Raw genomic sequence first — 21,748 nt, 5'->3', positions numbered from 1 at the left:
TAAAAAGTGTGGAACTCAACCTTGTAACTACCTCTTGCTTCAGCTGGTGACAGAGCAAACTCAACATTTCTTGCAGGTGCTGCAATCTTCTACATATACCTGTCCAGAAATTTTGCGGGCCACAGAGAGCATCTCCTGCACGGTCCTGTCATTTTTTTGAAAATTTTGCACCACCAAATTGATTGTTTGAGCAAAACATGGGATGTGTTAGAATTAACCCTGCTGCAATGCTCTCAAAATATTGGTGGCATTGTGAGAAATCCAAAATTCTGAGGAGAGTCCAAGCGGGGTAAGCCATTTTGCAATGATTTCCCTGATTTTTTCTAAGAGGTTGTCAGCAGTTTGCCTCTTAGTAAAACCGGTGATACACAGAGTAGCCTGCCTTTGAATGAGCTGCTGTTTCTTAGATGCTGCTGCAGCTGTTGGTGGCACTGAAGGCAATACATCCACTCAGTGGGAAGTTACAGTCATGTAATCTTGCATTTGTCGTGTTCCACTTGTCCTCATATCTGTGGTTAAGTGGACAGTGGGTACAACAGCATTTTGGAGGACACTAATTACATTTTTTTTAAGTCCCTTTATGGGCTGGGAATTGCTTATCTAGTGAAGTGGAACTATTTGGGATTTGGTAGCAGGGACCCAGGACCTCAATTAACTGTCTAAAACCCACTGCACTAATGGCGGATATTGGATGCACATCTAATACCAGCATAAGTGTTATGGCGTCAGTGATCCACTGTGCAACTGGATGGCTGCTGCCATACTTGCGCCCCCTTGCAAATGGTTGTTTAACAGTAACTTGTTTTTTTGAACTACTACTAGTAGTCTTCCTGATCTCCTTCTGGGATGAAAAGCCACTCCCAGCAGCAGCAGGTGTAGTGCTCAAGGATTATTCTGAGGAATCCAGGATAGCCTTATTAAATTGGATGCAGGACTAATTCCGATCATGATTGAGGATATTGTTGATGAAAGTGTTGGTGGTGAAGATGCCAGGTGATTGGATCTAGCAGAGAGGAGGGAGCTAGTTGATGCTGGACTGCTTGTTGTTACTTTTTTTGCCACATTTTGCAAACACGTTGGATGGATGCACTGTAGATGACGTAACAGGGAGGAGGTTACTAGATGGTTAAGGTCCCTACCTCTACTTACTGTACTCTGGCATGACAAGGTGTATGTCAGAACCTGAACAGTATCCCTGTTTAAAGATAAACTACACTTGCCAAGGTTCCATTGTAGTCGCTGGAGTATCCTTCCGGGCTGCTGGCATGTATCGCATGGAGTATACAGAGAGTTAAAGTGATCCTCTATTCCTTGGGCGTCGTATGCTTGCTGGGGTCTGTGATTACTTGTTTTTTTTAAACCTGGTTCTGTCTGGGTCACATGCTTTAACACTTCCAATGGATTTCATGCATCTGGTATAAAAGTCTGTTACTAACTGAGCATTGTTGTCTGTGCATTGTTACCTTCAAGTTCTTCCTTGGATTCCTGCCAAATACTCGCTGTACTTGATATGTGCTGTGTACTCTCTTTGCCTAGTTCTGCTACAGATGCTTGATGGCACTACAGATTCCAGCACTGCTACTGAACTCTCTGCTGCAATACCAAACCTAACTCTGCTGGTAGTCTCCGCTGTACTACTAGCCAGCTTTGCTGCCATTTCATGGTCTCTTCATGTTTACCTTCAACTAACAGTTGTCAATTGCATCATAAAAGTTTCTTCACTCTGGACCTCTGCCTCATCTCAGGGCTCAACCCTGCACCTCTTCACTCCAGACCTCTGCCTCATCTGCACCTCTTCACATCGGACCTCCGTTATGTCTTGGGGCTCAACCCCATACCGAATCTTCACTGCACTTCAGGGCTCAACCCTGCACCTTCCCACACCGGACCTCCGTCACATTTTGGGGCTCAACCCCAGCACCTTCTTATACCAGATTTCCTTTGAACCTTGGGGCTCAACTCCATACCAGATTTCAGTCACGTCCCGGGGCTTAACCCCGCACCACTCCATACTGGATCTTCGTCACCTCACAGAGTTCAACTCCGCACCTATTAATTGGTATGATATGAACTTTGTGCTATATGAACTTTTGTTCTTGTGTGGCTATCCTGACACCAGCTTGTTGTGATAATCTGAACTTTGCTTTATGGAGACTTTATGCTTAAGTATCTAGAACTTTTCTGCACAGTCTTGTCTTTGAATAAATCTTGCTTACTTTTAACATTGCGTGCCGGTGCTATTTAATGAGAAGGTCATTCCTTAAACCCCCTCATCTGTTAACCATCTGTTAAGCCTGTTTCTCCTCAGGAGTCTCAAGAGTCTGTAGCTGTGACAGTGTACAGATGGCTTGACAATTGTTGTCCGGATTTGGGTAGAAATTATTCCAAACATAAGAAGTGGATTTTTTTGTTTTATGCCGATGCATGATAATGGGCTTTTCCTTATCAACAACTGTGTCCACTGGAACCTGATTTACACAGACAACATCCTCATCAACAACATCCTCATCATCAGCATCCTCATCATCAACATCCTTATTAATAGCTACACAATATCCTCTACATCCTGGTGCACTTCCACAAAAGCATCCTCGTTGTCAGCATGTTGACTGCAGAGGTTGCACAAGTGGTGGAAGGAGGCTCCTCTTAGAGTACAGTTTTGAAAAAGTCAGGCTCACACATGAAACCCGCCGACACACTTTGACTCTCCTCAGGGATTTGTGACATTTCTAAGTGCACAGTTGGTTCCTGTACTTTAACGATTAAATTTTTTAAAAATGTCTACAGGGAGAAGGGCTTACATCATCATAAGAGGCAGAACCACCTGTCATAAATAAAGGCCAAGGCCTTAGCCTTTCCTTGCCACTTTGTGTGGTGCAAGGTATATTGCCAATTTTATGTCATTCTGCAGATCTTTCCCTTTGATGTTTTTTTCTTTACCAATGTAAAAGATTGGTTCTTTGATTTTAGATGCCCTGATTTAAGCACTGCATGCCCTTGGGAATCAGCTTTAGTAGATGACATAGATAGACTAGTATCATCATGACTGTTGGCACTGGCTGCAGCTCCAGCACTAGTATGTGATTCCTGCTCTTCTCAAAACTGATCGTTCTCCATATCAACAAACACGAATTAAGTGGGGTACAGCACACACGGCAATTTGTATCAATATTAAATTTTGCACTGCGGTATCAATGACTTATAGTGTCACAATATTTTTTATTTAATAGAAAAGAAAAACACACCTTCCAGTGTCACAAGATTTTTTTATGTGTAAAACACTGCGATACCACTTACAGTGTTGCAATATTCTTTATGAATAAGAATAACACACTAAGCTATGACTTATAGTGTCACAATATGTGGATAATAAACTGCAGTGTCACCGAACAATAATAGCATAGCTAGCACAAGCAAAAAAAACCTGGAAAAAAACATATTTTTTATTTTTGTGGAATGCTAATTTTGTTTAACTTTTATTTTTTTTAAAATGGGGAAGAGCACCCCTGGGCAAGGCAGCAGCCCCTTGATGAACAACACAGCACCTCTTTATGGACAACAAAGCACCCCTGCGGAGTGTGGGCAGACCACCTGCAGTCACAAATACGTGGTTAATTAACTGCGGTCTGGCCGGGCAGTGTCATCGAACAATAATTTTTTTACATTGGGGAAGAGTATCCCTGGACGAGGCAGCAGCCCCTTGATGAACAACATAGCATCCCTTTATGGACAACAGAGCACCCCTGCAGAGTGCATATGGACCACCTGCAGAGTCACAAACACGTGGATGATAAACTGCGGTCAGGCCGGCAGTGTCATCAAACAATAATTTTTTAAGACTGGAAAAGAGCAACCCTGATGAACACCACAGCACCTATTTATGGACAACAATGCTCTTCTGTGGAGTGTGGACGGACCACCTGCAGAGTCACAAATACGTGGATGATAAACTGTGGTCTGGCCAGCAGTGTAACGAACAATCATTTTTTTTACACTGGGTTAGAGTACCCCTGGACGAGGCAGCAGCACCTTGATGAACAACACAGCATCTCTTTATGGACAACAAAGCACCCCTGCGAAGTGCGTACGGACCACCTGCACAGTCACAAATACGTGGATGATAAACTGCGGTCTGGCCAGCAGTGTCACAAACAATAATTTATTTTACACTGGGGAAGAGCACCCCTGGACAAGGCAGCAGCACCTTGATAAACAACACAGCACCTCTTTATGGACAACAAAGCACCCCTGCGGAGTGTGAATGGACCACCTGCGGAGTCACAAATACGTGGATGATTTACTGCGGTCTGGCCAGCAGTGTCACCGAACAATAATTTTTTTTACACTGGGGAAGAGCACCCCTGGACGAGGCAGCAGCACCTTCATGAACAACACAGCACCTCTTTATTAATAACAAAGCACCCCTGCGGAGTGCGAGTGGACCACCTGTGGAGTCACAAATATGTGGATGATAAACTGCTTCTGGCCGGCAGTGTCACAAAACAATAATAGCGTAGCTAGCACACAGATTAAAAATAAAAAAAAGATCTTTTTATTTTTTGTGGAATGATAATTATTAATTCTAACTTTTCTTTTTATTACACTGGGGAAGAGCATTCCTGGATTGACAGAGCACCCGTAGACAACACAGCACCCCTTCATGAACTGCAGCCCTAGCACCTTCATTGAAGGGACAAGAGTGACACAGCAGCACCCTCCACTTTATGTACTGCTACCCCAGCCTGTCAGCACAGTACCCATGAACAACTAAAACACTGCACTCTAGAACAACTGAGAAGAAAAGAGCCCCTTGATTGAATGGACAGCAGTGACACAGCAGCACCCCCAATTTATGTAGTGCAGCCCCAGCCCGACAACACTGCACCCTTGAATAACTACAACACTGCACCTTTGAACAACTACAACACTGCACCCTTGAACAACAGAGAAGAACAGAGCACGTCTGTTGTGTACACTCTCCACAGCCGGAGTGAAAATGGTGCCGATCAGCGAAACCTTTATAGAATCCAAAAACCCGCGAGAATCCGACAGAAGGAGGAAGACATTTTGCCTCGTTTTAGGATCCAGGTTAGACGGGAAAACCAGAGCCGGATTTGGATCCGACTTGGAATTGCAATGTTTAGGCGCTTCCGTTTCTCAGAGAGCTGGACCCGATCATCTCTACTAATTATGTTTTAAGGCATCTACAGTATAACACTAATTTGTAGCTGCCTAGAGTATATGGACTACAATCTCAATTGTTTTTTGCTAACCCTGAAGAGTACTACACTATAAATGAGAGCCGGGAAATTAAAAAATTGCTAAATGCATCTCCTGTGATAAATTATTTATTCCGATAGTCTTACCATGGATCCCAGGAAGACTAATGCAGTTGTTAAGTGGCCTGTTCTTCAGAATGTGAAGGAAGTGCAGTAGTTTATTGGCTTTTTAAACTTCTATTGTAATTCATAGAAAGTTCCATTCAACTTTTTTCTGCTTAAGACCCTTTTTACATCTGAACCAGTTTTGGTACCTCCAAATGCCGAACTACATTCTTTTGTTGAAGCCTTTGACTCCATTGTTGAAGCAATCCTCTCTCAATATGTGGCTGAGAAGATATTGCTGCAGCCCTGAGCCTTTATTTCTCGACAAATGACCTCATCTGAGAACTATGGCCCTCATTCAGAGCCATACGCTCTGAGCAGAGCGCACGCTCTGAATGAGGGCTGTCCTCCATAACTATGGAGCGTCCCCCTGGACGCTCGTATAGCTGTGGGTGACCACCCACAGCCTATACGAGCGTGCAGTTTGATGGCCGCGATGGTCGTGACCATCGCGACCATTGAAACTGCGAGCCGGAGCCTGCGGTTGAGGTTTTCAACCGCAAGGCCCGGAGTGATTTTGGCTCTATCAGAGCCAAAATCACTCCAACTGACATCCCTTGGGAACGCCCCCGTCAGGTAGGCACGCCCCCGGCACGCCCACCAAAGGGGGCGTGCTGGCAATCAACATCGACAGCACGCCCCCTTTGATCAGACACAACGAGCGAAGGACTTTCCTTCGCTCGTCGCGACGGAGCTCCCTCCATCGTGCGCATGCTCAGTGCAGACCATCGACCCACTTGCGAGCAGACAGCCGCTTGCGAGTGGGTCTGAATCAGGGCCTATGACATGAAATGGTGAATTTGAAGCCCCTTTTTGGATTTTTTTGTCTGAAGCACCTCTGGAAGGGAATCATTATGTAATACCGTCGGCCAACAGTGGAAGCCTGGCAGGGGTGAAGATCCAGACAGCTGATTTTGGTAAGTACCCCTAACCCTACCCCCTACCCTAACCCTCCCTTAGGGGTGCCTAACCCTAACCTCCCCCCTAGTGCCCAGCTTACCTTCGTTCGTTATGCCGGGTGTCGGCCTCCCGACGTAGGTCTAATGACAGGCATCAGGATTTCGTTGCCTGTCATTAGTACCTTGCTGGGATTTGACAGTTGGGAAGCCGGCTGTCGGCATTTCGACCGTCGGTTTCCTGACTGCATCCCTCTGGAAGGAAACACTGGAAATACTATTTTATATTTTACATAAAATTACATATTATGGAGAAAAGTTTCTAAGGATTTGCTCACTTTTCTTAAAGAGTGTGACCATTTACTCAAACATTCTTCTGTGGATGTTAATTTGATGTTCTACATAATCTAGCTAAATAGAAAGGATATGAGTCTGAGTCAGACACAAATTCTTCAGCTCTGGCTGGAATAATCATGCTTCTAGATTAATTGAATAATTTAATCTGCAATATCCAAATAAAGCACCTCCTGAATCATTCAGAAGATTTCCTAGGGGTAGGGGAGTAGTTTCAGGATTTGAAATCAGGGTTCCTGCCTATTAAGGATCCCATTTTGTTGACCAAGATATTTTTTGCTGTTGAATTTCTATTTGCCTTTTCCTTGTGTCCAGATCACTTGGGCAGTGCAGTTGGCATAATGGTTAGCATTACTGCCTCACAGCATTGAGGTTTTGGATTCATTTCCCACCACGGCCCTAACTGTGTAGAGTGTGTATATTTGTAACCCCCCAGGAATAACCCCAAGACTGAAAAGGGGATAACACAACCTTTTTTACTCTCTCAGGTATACCAAGGGTTAATGTGGCTTCCAGGCAATACAATGTTGCCAGTTGCCTTGCATGTTGCCTGTAGCTGATTGGGTGCCCTAAGGGCGGGAAGGCCAGATTTAGAATGTTACCCTGGATCTGCAGAAGGGATATATACAGCTGCTGCATAGGCTGGGTGGTGTGCAGATCCAGCATGGAGTGTATCAGCGAGGAGTGCTGGGAAGGAGAGTTTGTGTGAAGCATTGACCGGTGTGTGAAGCCACGACAGCAGCTCAGTGTGAAGCCTGTACTTTCCGCATCAGCAGTGAGTGACATGTACGCAGCTGAACCAAGGACTCGGGAGAGAGAGCATCAGCCGCTTGCACCCGGAGCAACAGCATAGCAGCACTATCCCTGCAGCTGGAGACCTGCGGAAGTAGCCGAAGCAGCCCTGAGACCCACTGGGTAGCGGTGATCCAGGCAACTGTTGGGAAGACCGGCATCCGCCCATCCCGTGAAGCTGCAAACAGGAGCCATACAGCGACCCTCTGTGGACTCGGGTAAGACAATCACCCCTCTGCTTGTGATCACCCCTGTTGCCAAGTTACATCCTCCATAGTTGTAAAACACTGGGCTGGGAGAAGCAGCAGTGACCTTACATTACAGCCTGATAATTACCAAGCAACCTTACACAGGATTAAAGGCTAGTATTCCATTACTGCAGTAGTGACTCTGATTAAATATTACAGCAAGGTATCTAGTTCTATTTGTAATACTACAGTAGCGACTAACCAAATACAAGAATAATCAATATAATATATATATACAAGAATAATATATATATATATATATATATATATATATATATATATATATATATATATACAGGTTGAGTCTCCCATATCCAAATATTCCGAAATACGGAATATTCCGAAATACGGAATATTTTCTGCATGACTGAGATAGTGAAAACTTTGATTTTTGATGGTTCAATGCACACAAACTTTGTTTAAGGCACAGAATTATTAAAAATAAAGTATAAAATGACCTATAGGCTGTGTGTATAATGTGTATATGACACATAAATGAATTTCATGTATTTACACAAACTTTGTTTGAGCCACAAAATTATTGAAAATACTGTATAAAATTACCTTCAGGCTGTGTGTATAATGTGGATATAAATCATAAACACATTCTGTGTTTAGATTTGGGCCGTATGCAATTATTGCAAAATACAGAATATTCGATACCTCTGGTCCCAAGCATTTTGGATATGGGAGACTCAACCTGTATATATATATATATATATATATATATATATATATATATATATATATTGGAATCCATAGTGTTCTGGGAAGTGCAATTGACTTTCATTATGAACGCTTATTAATAGGGGTGAGCGGGTTCGGATTTCTGAAATCCGAACCCCCCCGAGCCCCCCCGATCCGAGTCCGATCCGAGTCAGGCTCGACTTTTCCCGCCTGACTCGGATCTGAAATCGAGGCAAAACGTCATCATCCCGCCTTCCGAGTCTCGCGGGTTTTGGATCCTATATAAGGTACCCACGTCGGCGCCATTTTCTCACTCGGCTGTGGACAGTGAAGAGGGAGGGTGGGAGTTAGGGCTGTGTAGTGTAGTGTAGTGTAGTGCTGCTGTTGTCCACTACTTCAAAGTCCATAGGGGCTGGCTGTGTTGTGCTGTGCTGCTGTTGTTAATAGGGGCTGTGTCCACTACTTCAAAGTCCATAGGGGCTGGCTGGACTGTGTTGTGCAGTCAGTTCTCCATAGGGGCTGTGTCCACTCCAAAGTCCTGTGCAGTGTCCCAGTCCTAAAGAGGTGCTGTAGTGTTGTCCAGGGGGTGCTCTGTCCATCAGGGGTGCTCCCCCCAAGTGCTAAAAAAATAATATATTTTCTGTGTTTGTGAATTGTGTGCGCAGTAGCCGCACGTGCATCAACAAAGTAGTGCCAAGCGTGCGCCTGTGTCATAAGTAAAGGGCCGGCTGGCTTGACCGTTAAAGGGTGCTGTAACCCCCAAAGTACACTCCAGTCCAAACAAAAAAAAAATTATTTTCTGTTTGTGAATTGTGTGCGCAGTAGCCGCACGTGCATCAACAAAGTAGTGCCAAGCGTGTGCCTGTGTCATAAGTAAAGGGCCGGCTGGCTTGACCGTTAAAGGGTGCTGTAACCCCCAAAGTACACTCCAGTCCAAACCAAAAAAAAAATTATTTTCTGTGTTTGTGAATTGTGTGCGCAGTAGCCTGTGTCCCATAAGTAAAGAGCCGGCTGGCTCATTTCTTAAAGGGTGGTGTAACCCACAAAGTGCACTACTCTCCAGCAAAAATAAAAAAATATTTTCTGTGTTTGTGTGCGCTTTAGCCGCACGTATATATATCAATATAACATAAATGGAGGACCAAACTTTCTCCGATAAAAATAAAATAGGGAAATATCAAGAACCACTTCCTCCTAGTGCTGTTGCTGCTGCTGGGAGTTGTTCATCATCCCAGAGAGGAAGTAGGAACATCACTACTTTTACTAAACAATTGACCCTCCAACAGTCCCTAGCGATGAGGATGAAGTACGACAGCAGTCATCCTGAAGCAAAACGTATAACTGAGGCCTTGACTGCTATGTTGGTGTTAGACGTGCGTCCGGTATCCGACATTAGTGCAGTGGGATTTAGACAATTGATGGAGGTAGTGTGTCCTCGGTTCCAAATCCCGACTAGATTCCACCTGCATCCTCAAAGCAGCAGCGACAAGCATGCGTCTGTCTGTTAAAGGGTGGTGACACCCTCAAAGTGTGCTACACAAACAATTAAAATATTGTTCTTTTTTTTTCTGTCTTTGTGAAATGTGTGGGCTGTAGCCGCACCTGCATCCTTAAAGCAGCAGCGACAAGCGTGCGTCTGTCTGTTAAAGGGTGGTGACACCCTCAAAGTGTGCTACACAAACAATTAAAATATTGTTCTTTTTTTTTCTGTCTTTGTGAATTGTGTGGGCTGTAGCCGCACTTGCATCCTCAAAGCAGCAGCGACAAGCGTGCGTCTGTCTGTTAAAGGGTGTTGTAACTCTCAAAGTGCTCCAAAAAATCAAAATTTTTTTTTGAATGTGTTTGTGACTTGTGTGCGATGTAGCCACACTTGCATCCTCAAAGCAGCAGCGACAAGCGTGCGTCTGTCTGTTAAAGGGTGGTGACACCCTCAAAGTGTGCTACACAAACAATTAAAATATTGTTCTTTTTTTTTCTGTCTTTGTGAAATGTGTGGGCTGTAGCCGCACCTGCATCCTTAAAGCAGCAGCGACAAGCGTGCGTCTGTCTGTTAAAGGGTGGTGACACCCTCAAAGTGTGCTACACAAACAATTAAAATATTGTTCTTTTTTTTTCTGTCTTTGTGAATTGTGTGGGCTGTAGCCGCACTTGCATCCTCAAAGCAGCAGCGACAAGCGTGCGTCTGTCTGTTAAAGGGTGTTGTAACTCTCAAAGTGCTCCAAAAAATCAAAATTTTTTTTTTAATGTGTTTGTGACTTGTGTGCGATGTAGCCACACTTGCATCCTCAAAGCAGCAGCGACAAGCGTGCGTCTGTCTGTTAAAGGGTGGTGACACCCTCAAAGTGTGCTACACAAACAATAAAAATATTCTTCTTCTTTTTTCTGTCTTTGTGAATTGTGTGGGCTGTAGCCGCACCTGCATCCTTAAAGCAGCAGCGACAAGCGTGCGTCTGTCTGTTAAAGGGTGGTGACACCCTCACAGTGTGCTACACAAACAATTAAAATATTGTTCTTTTTTTTTCGGTCTTTGTGAAATGTGTGGGCTGTAGCCGCACCTGCATCCTTAAAGCAGCAGCGACAAGCGTGCGTCTGTCTGTTAAAGGGTGGTGTAACTCTCAAAGTGCTCCAAAAAATAAAAAACTATTTTTGTAATGTGTTTGTGACTTGTGTGCGATGTAGCCGCACTTGCATCCTCAAAGCAGCAGCGACAAGCGTGCGTCTGTCTGTTAAAGGGTGGTGACACCCTCAAAGTGTGCTACACAAACAATAAAAATATTCTTCTTCTTTTTTCTGTCTTTGTGAATTGTGTGGGCTGTAGCCGCACCTGCATCCTTAAAGCAGCAGCGACAAGCGTGCGTCTGTCTGTTAAAGGGTGGTGACACCCTCAAAGTGTGCTACACAAACAATTAAAATATTGTTCTTTTGTTTTCGGTCTTTGTGAAATGTGTGGGCTGTAGCCGCACCTGCATCCTTAAAGCAGCAGCGACAAGCGTGCGTCTGTCTGTTAAAGGGTGGTGACACCCTCAAAGTGTGCTACACAAACAATAAAAATATTCTTCTTTTTTCTGTCTTTGTGAATTGTGTGGGCTGTAGCCGCACTTGCATCCTCAAAGCAGCAGCGACAAGCGTGCGTCTGTCTGTTAAAGGGTGGTGACACCCTCAAAGTGTGCTACACAAACAATAAAAATATTCTTCTTCTTTTTTCTGTCTTTGTGAATTGTGTGGGCTGTAGCCGCACCTGCATCCTTAAAGCAGCAGCGACAAGCGTGCGTCTGTCTGTTAAAGGGTGGTGACACCCTCAAAGTGTGCTACACAAACAATAAAAATATTCTTCTTTTTTCTGTCTTTGTGAATTGTGTGGGCTGTAGCCGCACCTGTATCCTTAAAGCAGCAGCGACAAGCGTGCGTCTGTCTGTTAAAGGGTGGTGACACCCTCAAAGTGTGCTACACAAACAATTAAAATATTGTTCTTTTGTTTTCGGTCTTTGTGAAATGTGTGGGCTGTAGCCGCACCTGCATCCTTAAAGCAGCAGCGACAAGCGTGCGTCTGTCTGTTAAAGGGTGGTGACACCCTCAAAGTGTGCTACACAAACAATAAAAATATTCTTCTTTTTTCTGTCTTTGTGAATTGTGTGGGCTGTAGCCGCACTTGCATCCTCAAAGCAGCAGCGACAAGCGTGCGTCTGTCTGTTAAAGGGTGGTGACACCCTCAAAGTGTGCTACACAAACAATAAAAATATTCTTCTTCTTTTTTCTGTCTTTGTGAATTGTGTGGGCTGTAGCCGCACCTGCATCCTTAAAGCAGCAGCGACAAGCGTGCGTCTGTCTGTTAAAGGGTGGTGACACCCTCAAAGTGTGCTACACAAACAATAAAAATATTCTTCTTTTTTCTGTCTTTGTGAATTGTGTGGGCTGTAGCCGCACCTGTATCCTTAAAGCAGCAGCGACAAGCGTGCGTCTGTCTGTTAAAGGGTGGTGACACCCTCAAAGTGTGCTACACAAACAATTAAAATATTGTTCTTTTGTTTTCGGTCTTTGTGAAATGTGTGGGCTGTAGCCGCACCTGCATCCTTAAAGCAGCAGCGACAAGCGTGCGTCTGTCTGTTAAAGGGTGGTGACACCCTCAAAGTGTGCTACACAATCAATAAAAATATTCTTCTTCTTTTTTCTGTCTTTGTGAATTGTGTGGGCTGTAGCCGCACTTGCATCTTCAAAGCAGCAGCAACAAGCGTGCGTCTGTCTGTTAAAGGGTGGTGTAACCCTCAAAGTGTGCTCCACAAACAATAAAAATATTCTTTTTTTTTTCTGTCTTTGTGAATTGTGTGGGCTGTAGCCGCACTTGAATCCTCAAAGCAGCAGCGACAAGCGTGCATCTGTCTGTTAAAGGATTACATCGGTGACAGCATCCAAGTAGGCATGTCAGACAGTCCGTACCTGTACTGGCAGGAAAAAGAAGCAATTTGGAGGTCCCTGTACAAACTGGCTCTATTTTACCTGAGTTGCCCCCCCTCCAGTGTGTACTCCGAAAGAGTGTTTAGTGCAGCCGGGAACCTTGTCAGCGAAAGGCGTAGGAGGTTGCTTCCACAAAATGTGGAGAAGATGATGTTCATAAAATGAATTATCAACTCTTCCAGGGAGACCAGCCTCCAGAACGTACAGAGGGACCTGTGGTTCCAGCAGGGACGAATTAATACTCTGTGAGGATGAGGATGTACACACTGAAGAGGGTGAGGAATCGGTGGATGAGGAGGATGAGGATGACATCTTGCCTCCGTAGAGCCAGTTTGTGCAGGGACAGATTAATTGCCAGCTTGTTTTGTGGGGGCCCAAACGAACCAATAATTTCAGCCACAGTTGTGTGGCAGACCCTGGCGCTGAAATGATTGGTTTGTTAAAGTGTGCATGTCCTGTTTATACAACACAAGGGTGGGTGGGAGGGCCCAAGGACAATTCCATCTTGCACCTCTTTTTTTTCTTTGCATTATGTACAGTTTGGGGCCTAGTTTTTCAATGCCATCCTGTCTGCCACTGCAGTTTCACGCCTAGATGGGTCACGTGGTTGTGCCGCCCACTCGTGTCGCTTAGCATAGTCATCCAGCTACCTCGGTGCAACCTTTTGGACATAAAAACACTATTGTGAGGTGTGAGGTATTCAGAATAGACTGGAAATGAGTGGAAATTAAGGTTATTGAGGTTAATAATAGCATAGGAGCAGAAAAAGCTACAAATTCTGTGATTTTAGCTGTTTTTATGCTTTTTTTCAAAAAAATACAGATCCAAAACACAAAACCCAGAACCCAAAACACGGAAGGGTGGTTTTGGCAAAACCAATCCAGATCCAAAACACGAAGAAAGATCCAGATCCAAAACCAAAACACAAAACACGAAAAGTGGCCGGTGCACACCCCTACTTATTAATGGATCCTCAACTTCCTTTGTTTTTGTGTGCTGATCAGTGAAGATTCAAGAGACATCTTATTACTACTGGACTCAATTTATAGGAACATTCATCTTCTTGATAAACGTTTCTTTGCAAAGTTGGTTATAAATGCACTTATACTATAAGGTATAGTGTAATCATTTAATGTGTTGTAATGTTTGAAGGAAATATTTAACTGAGGTTATTTGCTTCACTTATTTGAACTCTTTTATGTACATTTTCTAATGTCTGAAAAGTGATTGCTACTGTGATTTACTAAAGTGCCTTATTCTTGAATGAGAAGATGTTTGTATACTCCTGAATCTGTTTTGCACTATTTGATCTTTGATGCAAGGATGTATGTATAAGTTTGGTTTTGAAACTGACAGTGTAATTGAATAATGTTGAAATCTGCATAATAACAAAACAGAGTATACAGTTGCTGATTCTTACAGACAAACATCTTCTTCAAATAAACCAGCTTTAATACCTTTCGTGTAGACCCACCTTCGTCACCTCTCTGAACCACACCTTAGAACCTGTGCTGGGTGGAGAAATTCAAGCACCAGGTAAAGTGAGAACATTACTGTTTGAAATTACTCTGACACCGTTTACCGGGGTATTACATATTCTCCCCGTGCTTGTGTAGGTTTCGTTTGCGTACTCAGGTTTTCTTCCACAATCCAAAAGTATATAGTAGCTTAATTCATTTCCGACAACAAAAAAAGTGTAAGTGTGTGTTCATGGCAGTGGATATTATATATAAGCTCGACTGGAGTAGGGAATGATGTGAATGGCCAAATATTCTCTGTAAAACACTGCAGAATATGTGTAAGCTATATAAATAACTGGTAATAAATAAATAAATAAATAAATAAAGAAATATTATTACTCTGATATTCTAGCTCCACACCATTTCCTGTGACGTAATCTAGTTGTGGCATTATATATTCTTTTTATATGAATTTAGTACTGGCTTGTCCATACTTTACTTATCCCTCCATCCTTTGGTACTGATTCTATAGTAGGAATAAAGAGCACTATTAAGGGTTAACTAATATTAAAAATAAAATAAATATTGCCAATAAAAATATATATTCAGTAAATATAATATTGCAGCTGATAAGAGTTATTATTCAACCTTTATTAAATAAAAAGCAATAATATGTTCCACATAAAAGGTCAATATTAAAATATATTAGCATACATTGAAATATGCACGGAAATATACTAGTGCAAAACGTTTGTACTCACATAAATGAGCTGCTAAAGTCCCAGAGATGTACGGTATCAGTCCAGATAGGCCTTTTCCCGTCAGTGATATTTACAAGTCCTTGGATTTTGAGGTACAAACAGTCTATAAGCAATATGACTTGCAGTGGTTTTGGCTGTGGATCTGTGGCTGGAGAGATGGATGATGGATTGGCAAAACGCAGTCTTAATTTTGGGATCCACAGGAGTCATTGTGTCATCGGTGAAAGGTTCAAACAAGCGTTTTTTTTTTTTAAACCTTTAAAAAAAAAAAGAGAGAAACGACTTAATTCGACTGATACCTTTTATTTGAATGATTTCTTTTATTTGTATGTATGCTAATTTACTTTTTTAATATTGACCTTTTATATTAAACATTTTATTGCTTTTTATTTAATAAATGTTGAATTATTACTCTTATCAGCCGCACCAGTATATTTACTGCATATCTATATATTTTTCTTGGTAATATCCATTTTATTTTTAATAACAGTTAACCCTTAATAGTGCTGTATCTTTATTTCTTCTTTACTATCTCTCTTATAGGAGGTTGACACCCTCCAGTACAGCTGCTTTGGGCTTACTAGACAGCGCCAGTGTGGATCACTTTTTCCTGATGTTTTTGCGACCGATTCTACCTCAATGGAGACCAAACCCAGCTGCCTCTGACCATCCCTTGTTCTAGTGACCCAATCTTGATCTTGTTTCCTTTCCATTTCTTTGACTATGATCTTAATGCTAAGCCATTACAACATAGCAGTTTTGGGGACTTCCAATGGTGCCTTTAGCCATGGGTAAGGTAGCTCAACACTGCCAGGGTTGAGCAGATTGATACTGACCACTAAGGAGGCTCTCTAATATACTAGTGCTCCAGTCTCAGTAAAAGGCAACCAGAGCAGCAGCATAAGACGGGATGTAGTTAAGGTATGTTCAGAGGGATTAACGCTGATTAACTCTCAGAGAATCCCTCTGAAGTTTAGAGCCTTCCATGGCTCTCCTTCCATGGAAGGCTTTATGTGAGTGAGAAACTCATGTGTAGAAGTGCAGATGGTCGTGGTTGCCCACGGTAGGAATGTCATGTTCCATTTCCTCTGTGAGTGTCCCAGGGATTTATTTTATATGCCGACAGATAGGATGCCGGCAGTCGAAATACTAACGCCAGAATCCCGCCACCTGCCAAAATGCTGACGCCGATATCCCGAAGAGGATCAGGATACCGGCGTCGGCATAGCGACCGCCGGATCCCAAACAAAGAATCCAGGTAAGTATCCGCGTGTTAGTCAGGGATTGGGAGGTTAGGTGTAGGGACCCCCAGGGGAAAATTATGGTTAGGCTCCCCCTGGGGAGGGTTAGTGTCAGGCTATGGGAAGGGGGGGTTAGGCACCACCGGTGGGAGGTTAGGGTTAGGCATGCCCCAGGAGGTTTGGGTTAGGCACCACTGAGGGAGGGTTAGGGTCGGTGTGGGGAGAGGGAAGGGATAGGGTACTTACCAGCCTCTGTCGGGATATTCAATAGTTGGGCTTCCGGGGTCAGGATTTGAACTGGCAGTATTTCATAACCAACCCCTTTAACATAAAGGTTTATAAAGCAGTTTCAAGAGCTTTATGTATCCCATGCCTTTCCGGGCTGAGTTACCCTGAATGGACTTATGGGGCATTTTTTTAGTTAGTTTAGCGGTTTGGTTTTGCATGTGGAACTCACTGTGTCATATTGGCATTAGGGGCAAAGTCCTCCCCTGTGAGGCAGTGGTGGGTGAAATTCTGCACGAGGTGAAACGGATGATGGATTTCGACAGGGGAAGGATGGATGCTGTCAGTTGGTCCAGAGTATGGCTCCATCTGAAGCCCCCTTCAGTGAATGATGGAAGTCCTTTCCCTGCTGATCTTGATGCTTCTATTCTATCACTTATCTGGGTGTTGGAAATGACAAAGAAATCATTTGCATACATCCATGAAGCCGTACTTAGTTTTCTGCTACTTAAAGGTAAGGTTAGGATAGGTGAGTGTTTGGGGGGAGGTGGAGAGAGTAAGGGGGTAGCGGAGGGGGAGTCTTAGGGTTTAGGTTGAGGTGACGGTGACATGTGTCTATTTGCATTATGGTTTTTTTCTGTGCAGCAATATTTTATGTATTTATGATGTGATATTTTATGATGTATTGTTGCAGTTCTTGTTTTAATAAAACAAAGACATCCCGGCGGTCAGGATGCCGGCACTCATAATGCTGGTGCTGGAATTCCCACAGCAGTCGGAATCCCAGCGCTAGCAGCCCGACCACCGGCATCATGACAGTAACTATTAGGGTTAGAGGGAGTTTTATGGTTATGGGTAGGCACTAGGGGGAGGGTTAGGGTCAGGCTGTGGGGGGGAGAGGGGGGGGTAGAGTTAGGCTGCCGGGGGGATGGTCAGAGTTAGGCTGCAGAAAAGGTGGGGTAGGGGAATGGTTAGGAATTAGAACACTTATCTTTGGGTGCCTGGATTCTGACTGTTGGGATGCCGCTGTCGGTATCCTGACCGCTGGCTTCCCAAATGCCGGGATCCCGTACCCAACCCCATAAGACGCCTGTATGGGCTCCAGTCCACACTACATTTTCATATATGTTTCTACATGTAATATATAACACCAAAATTTCAGGTAAATTGAGGGTGCTCCTGCATAGATCAGGGATCAAAGTGCACATCCTAAAAAGCAAAATGAATACAGTTATTAAAATAAATCAAAATTTTTACCATAGCACTCAAACAAAATCATAATAAGAATCGTTCTGGTCCATAAAGCTGCAGTGTAGTATTAAATCAGGATGAGTCCTGGGGTAGGGAAAATTGGAAGATTTATGTGTCTTCTGTCATCGTGCTGTTTAAGGATCCATTTTCTGTAGTTGATGGCCGGATTTTGAAATTGCTAATGTAATGTAAGTAAAAATGTCTTTAGTATGCTGCTTATAAAATGTATTTTACAACAGCTGTTGTGCCTAATAACAAGCTATGCACCCTCTTTCATTTTCTTTGATTAATTGCTGTATTTTGATAGCTACGAGTGATGCCAGAAAGTGAGAGTGGGAAGCCTAATGTTACAGAAAAGAGCTGATATGAAATATCCTAGTAGTATACAGGATACACTGATCAGTTAGAATGGCTAAGTAAACTCTACACAATTTAGAATGTATTGAAAGAAAAGTGTATCTTTGCTTTTTTTTATTTCTTTGACAGCCTTTTATTTTGCAGTAGATGATATGACAGTGACTCCTTAATCCTAGGACTGTCAAACCTCATTTGCAGTGAAGGGTTATGCATTATATAAACAGAAGACATTGTTTATTGAAGTGTACATGGAAAATGAATGAACTGCTTCTGTCGCCCTCTTTCTCTGGATTACACATCACTATTACAGTATGCTGAGAATTTATATCAAAGTTTTATTTATTGTAATGCCTAATGTGCCATGTCTTATTAACTACTGTAAGTCAATAACATTTGCTTTTAACAGAAATATATATTTACTTGTATTTCAAATTAGCTTACTGTACATAGGGCCTGTTTCAGAGCCGCTCGTAAGCGGCCGCTCGTTCGCTCCGAGCGATGTTTGCCCAACTGCGCATGCGTACGGATCGTTATACGCATGCGCGAACCAGTCAGTGCGGTCGAAATTCATGTGCTCGCAAAATAGCGAATGCCTGATAATTTGAGTGACAGAAAGAGGCGTATGTGGGTGGTAACGGGGGAAGGTGCTTGAAAACGGGGAGTGGAGATCAGAACGCAGGCGTGCTTAAAGGTCAAAACGGGCGTTTTATGGGTGTGCATATTTAAAACAGCAGCGTCATTGACCACGTCACTGGGTTATTTTATAGCCAGAACTGCTCGCAAAATTGTGGTAGCAAACACCAGCCCCAAGAATAGCGAGCAGTTCATACCCTGGTCGATGTACTCGATTAATCTAATAAATAGCGGACATGACGTAGGATGCGAGCGGCCAGGGGGCATATTTTTACAAAAAACAACCGCAAGTTTTGTTCGCTCGTTCAGACCTAGAGGCGTCAACAGACCGCAAAGAGCGAACGGTTCATTTGAATAGCCAGCCCTTTTTGTAGAGCGAACGACCGCAAATAGCAAACGGCTCTGAATCAGGCCCATTGATGAATGTTGCCTTCTGTGCTCTTTCTTTTTCACATAAAAGTATTTTTTAAAAAGGCAATTGTGTGTTTGTTTGTGTATGTGTGATGGTGCCTTACAGACAGACAAACAGAGCACCTATCCCAATCAATTTTTTCTAGGGGATGTGGGAGGTGTCAAACAAAGGCAAAAAGACATTGGTCTGTCATCTGCAAATCAGAATATAGGAAGGGAGGAGCATGGTATTTAAAAATGGGGCAGTTGTTGCTGGCGAAGCTGACTGATTAAATACACAGACGTGCCACTACATATAGCCAAATGGAAATTGGATGTTTGTTTGTATCTTGTTTACCAACATAACAATGAAGCAGAAATTATTTGTGAGCATCAAACCTCCAGGTTCCAGTATCACTGGGCATAGCTACTGTGGGTATAGGAGGTGCTGTTGCTATGGGGTACAGAGGCTTAGGGGGCTCTGGACCCAGCTCATTTAGTTTCCTACTGTACTATGTTTTTGAGAATTGCCTTCTAAGTAAAGTGGTCCAGCCCATTGTATGGCCTGAAATGGGGGACTGTCAGTGCTCATATAGGTAGTGGTCTCTGTCTCTCCCTCTCAGTAAAGCTCCATATTGATATGAGCCATCTCCATACTCCTGTTGAACCCAGCTGAGCTAATCAGTGAGTCCGGCATTGTCTCTGAGTAGGCTCCCCTTTGATCACAGTCTCTGTAAGTTAGAAAGGGGTAACGCAAAAGTGGAGACAGTCCCGCACAAGATAACTCTTAAGACAATTATTCAAGTAATTAGTCACTAGTGTACTGGTAAAAGAGTTTAATTAAGATTGGTGCTGGTGGTGCTCCCCTGGGTTTCGGTATATAATCTCCAAAGAAGGAAAGGGGGGGGGGGGGTTGCATTTAACAAAAAAAAAACCCTTAAAGTGAGAAAGGGCCAGTGTACCAAAGTTAAGAAGATCACCACTCACACATGGAATCTTCTGCATTAGGAAGTATTCCCCTTAGGTAGGAGCTGGTTGGTCCCCATCCCCTCCTCCCCAGTCTTTACTCTAATGTTAAACGTCAATCTCTGCAGTCCTGAAGGACCTGCAGACGTTGGACTGACGTGTAAGATTCAATAGTAGCCTATAGGAATGGAGCACATCTGCAAATACAGTATGTTTACATAAGAGGTTAATGGGATATTATCTTTTACCAGACTTATATGTAAGATAAGGCTTCCTAATGGTGTGACATTCCATTTTCAGTGTGTAGCATGGTCTGTAGTGGAGGTTATACTAGTAAGGGGGGGATGCAGTGGATATTATAATTTGGCATGGACATTATAATGTGGCATAATGTAAACTAGGGTTATTGCAATGTAGCATAATATGAACTGGAGAGTACTTTAATGTTACTGGAGCTTTGTAATGTAGCACAATATGAACTGGAAGGACTAAAGTGTGGCATAATATTAACTTGGGAGACTAATGTGGCATAATCTGAATAGGGACACTGTAATGTGCCATAACATAAACTGGAGGGCATAGAAATGTGGCACAATATGAACTGGAAGCACTATAGTGTGGCATAATATGAACTGAAGACACTGTAATGTGGAATAATATGAATAGGGGGCACTGTTATGTGGCATAATATGAACGGGAGGCACTTTAATGTTACACAATGTGATCTGGGGACACTACTCTGTGGTATAATATTAAACTGGGGCACTATGCCATGACATAATATGAACAGATAGTAACACTGTACAATTTAGCATAATATAAATTGGGGGCTCTTCAATATAGCATAATATGTTCTGGGGACACAGTATTGTACAATGTGAACTAGGGGCAGTGTGTGGCATGAGGTGTACTGGCAGCACTGCAATGTGGCTTATTGTGAACTAGGGGAATACAATGTTCCACAATATGAAGTGGGAGCAATATGTGGTATAATGTGAACTAGGGCACTACTATGGGGTATAAAATTAATTAGAGCAGTACTATGGGGGGGAAGCAATTGGGAAGCCTAAATACCGGTAGCCGGCTTCCCGACTGTCATATCCCGGCAAGGGTGAAATGCCGGGCGTCTAGATGTAGAGACCCGCATTTCCCCGACGCCAGGAGACCGGCGCCCAGCATCCCGATCGTAGTGATGCCGGGCGCCGCGAGCGGACAGCCGCGGAGGGGGGGGTTAGGTTTAGGGCTCCCGGGGGGGACTTAGGGTTAGGCACCCCCCCGAGAGGGTTAGGGTTTGGCTAGGGGGAGGGAGAGTTAGGGTTAGGCACCCCCGGGGGGGACTTAGGGTTAGGCACCCCCCGGGGGCTTAGGTTTAGGCAGCGGGGAAGCGGGTGGTTAGGGTTAGGCACTTAGTGGGGGGTGTTAGGGTTAGGCACTTGGGGGGGAAGTTAGGGTTAGGCACGGCGGTATTTCATACCCATTCCCTATGGGGCATAATATTAACTAGAACACTATTAAGGATCATAAACTGAACTAGGGAACCACTACTATATGGGGCATAACATGAACTAGGGCACCACTTTAGGAAATAAAATTAACAACCTCCATGGAGAGAAGTGTCTCTCAAGAAGCGTTGGGGAGGGATCCCCTTCAA

Source organism: Taudactylus pleione, unplaced genomic scaffold (genome assembly GCF_031769625.1).
Source record: "Taudactylus pleione unplaced genomic scaffold, aTauple2 ptg000395l, whole genome shotgun sequence".
Lineage (NCBI taxonomy): Eukaryota > Metazoa > Chordata > Amphibia > Anura > Myobatrachidae > Taudactylus > Taudactylus pleione.
Note: the sequence above shows the minus strand (reverse complement) of the source record.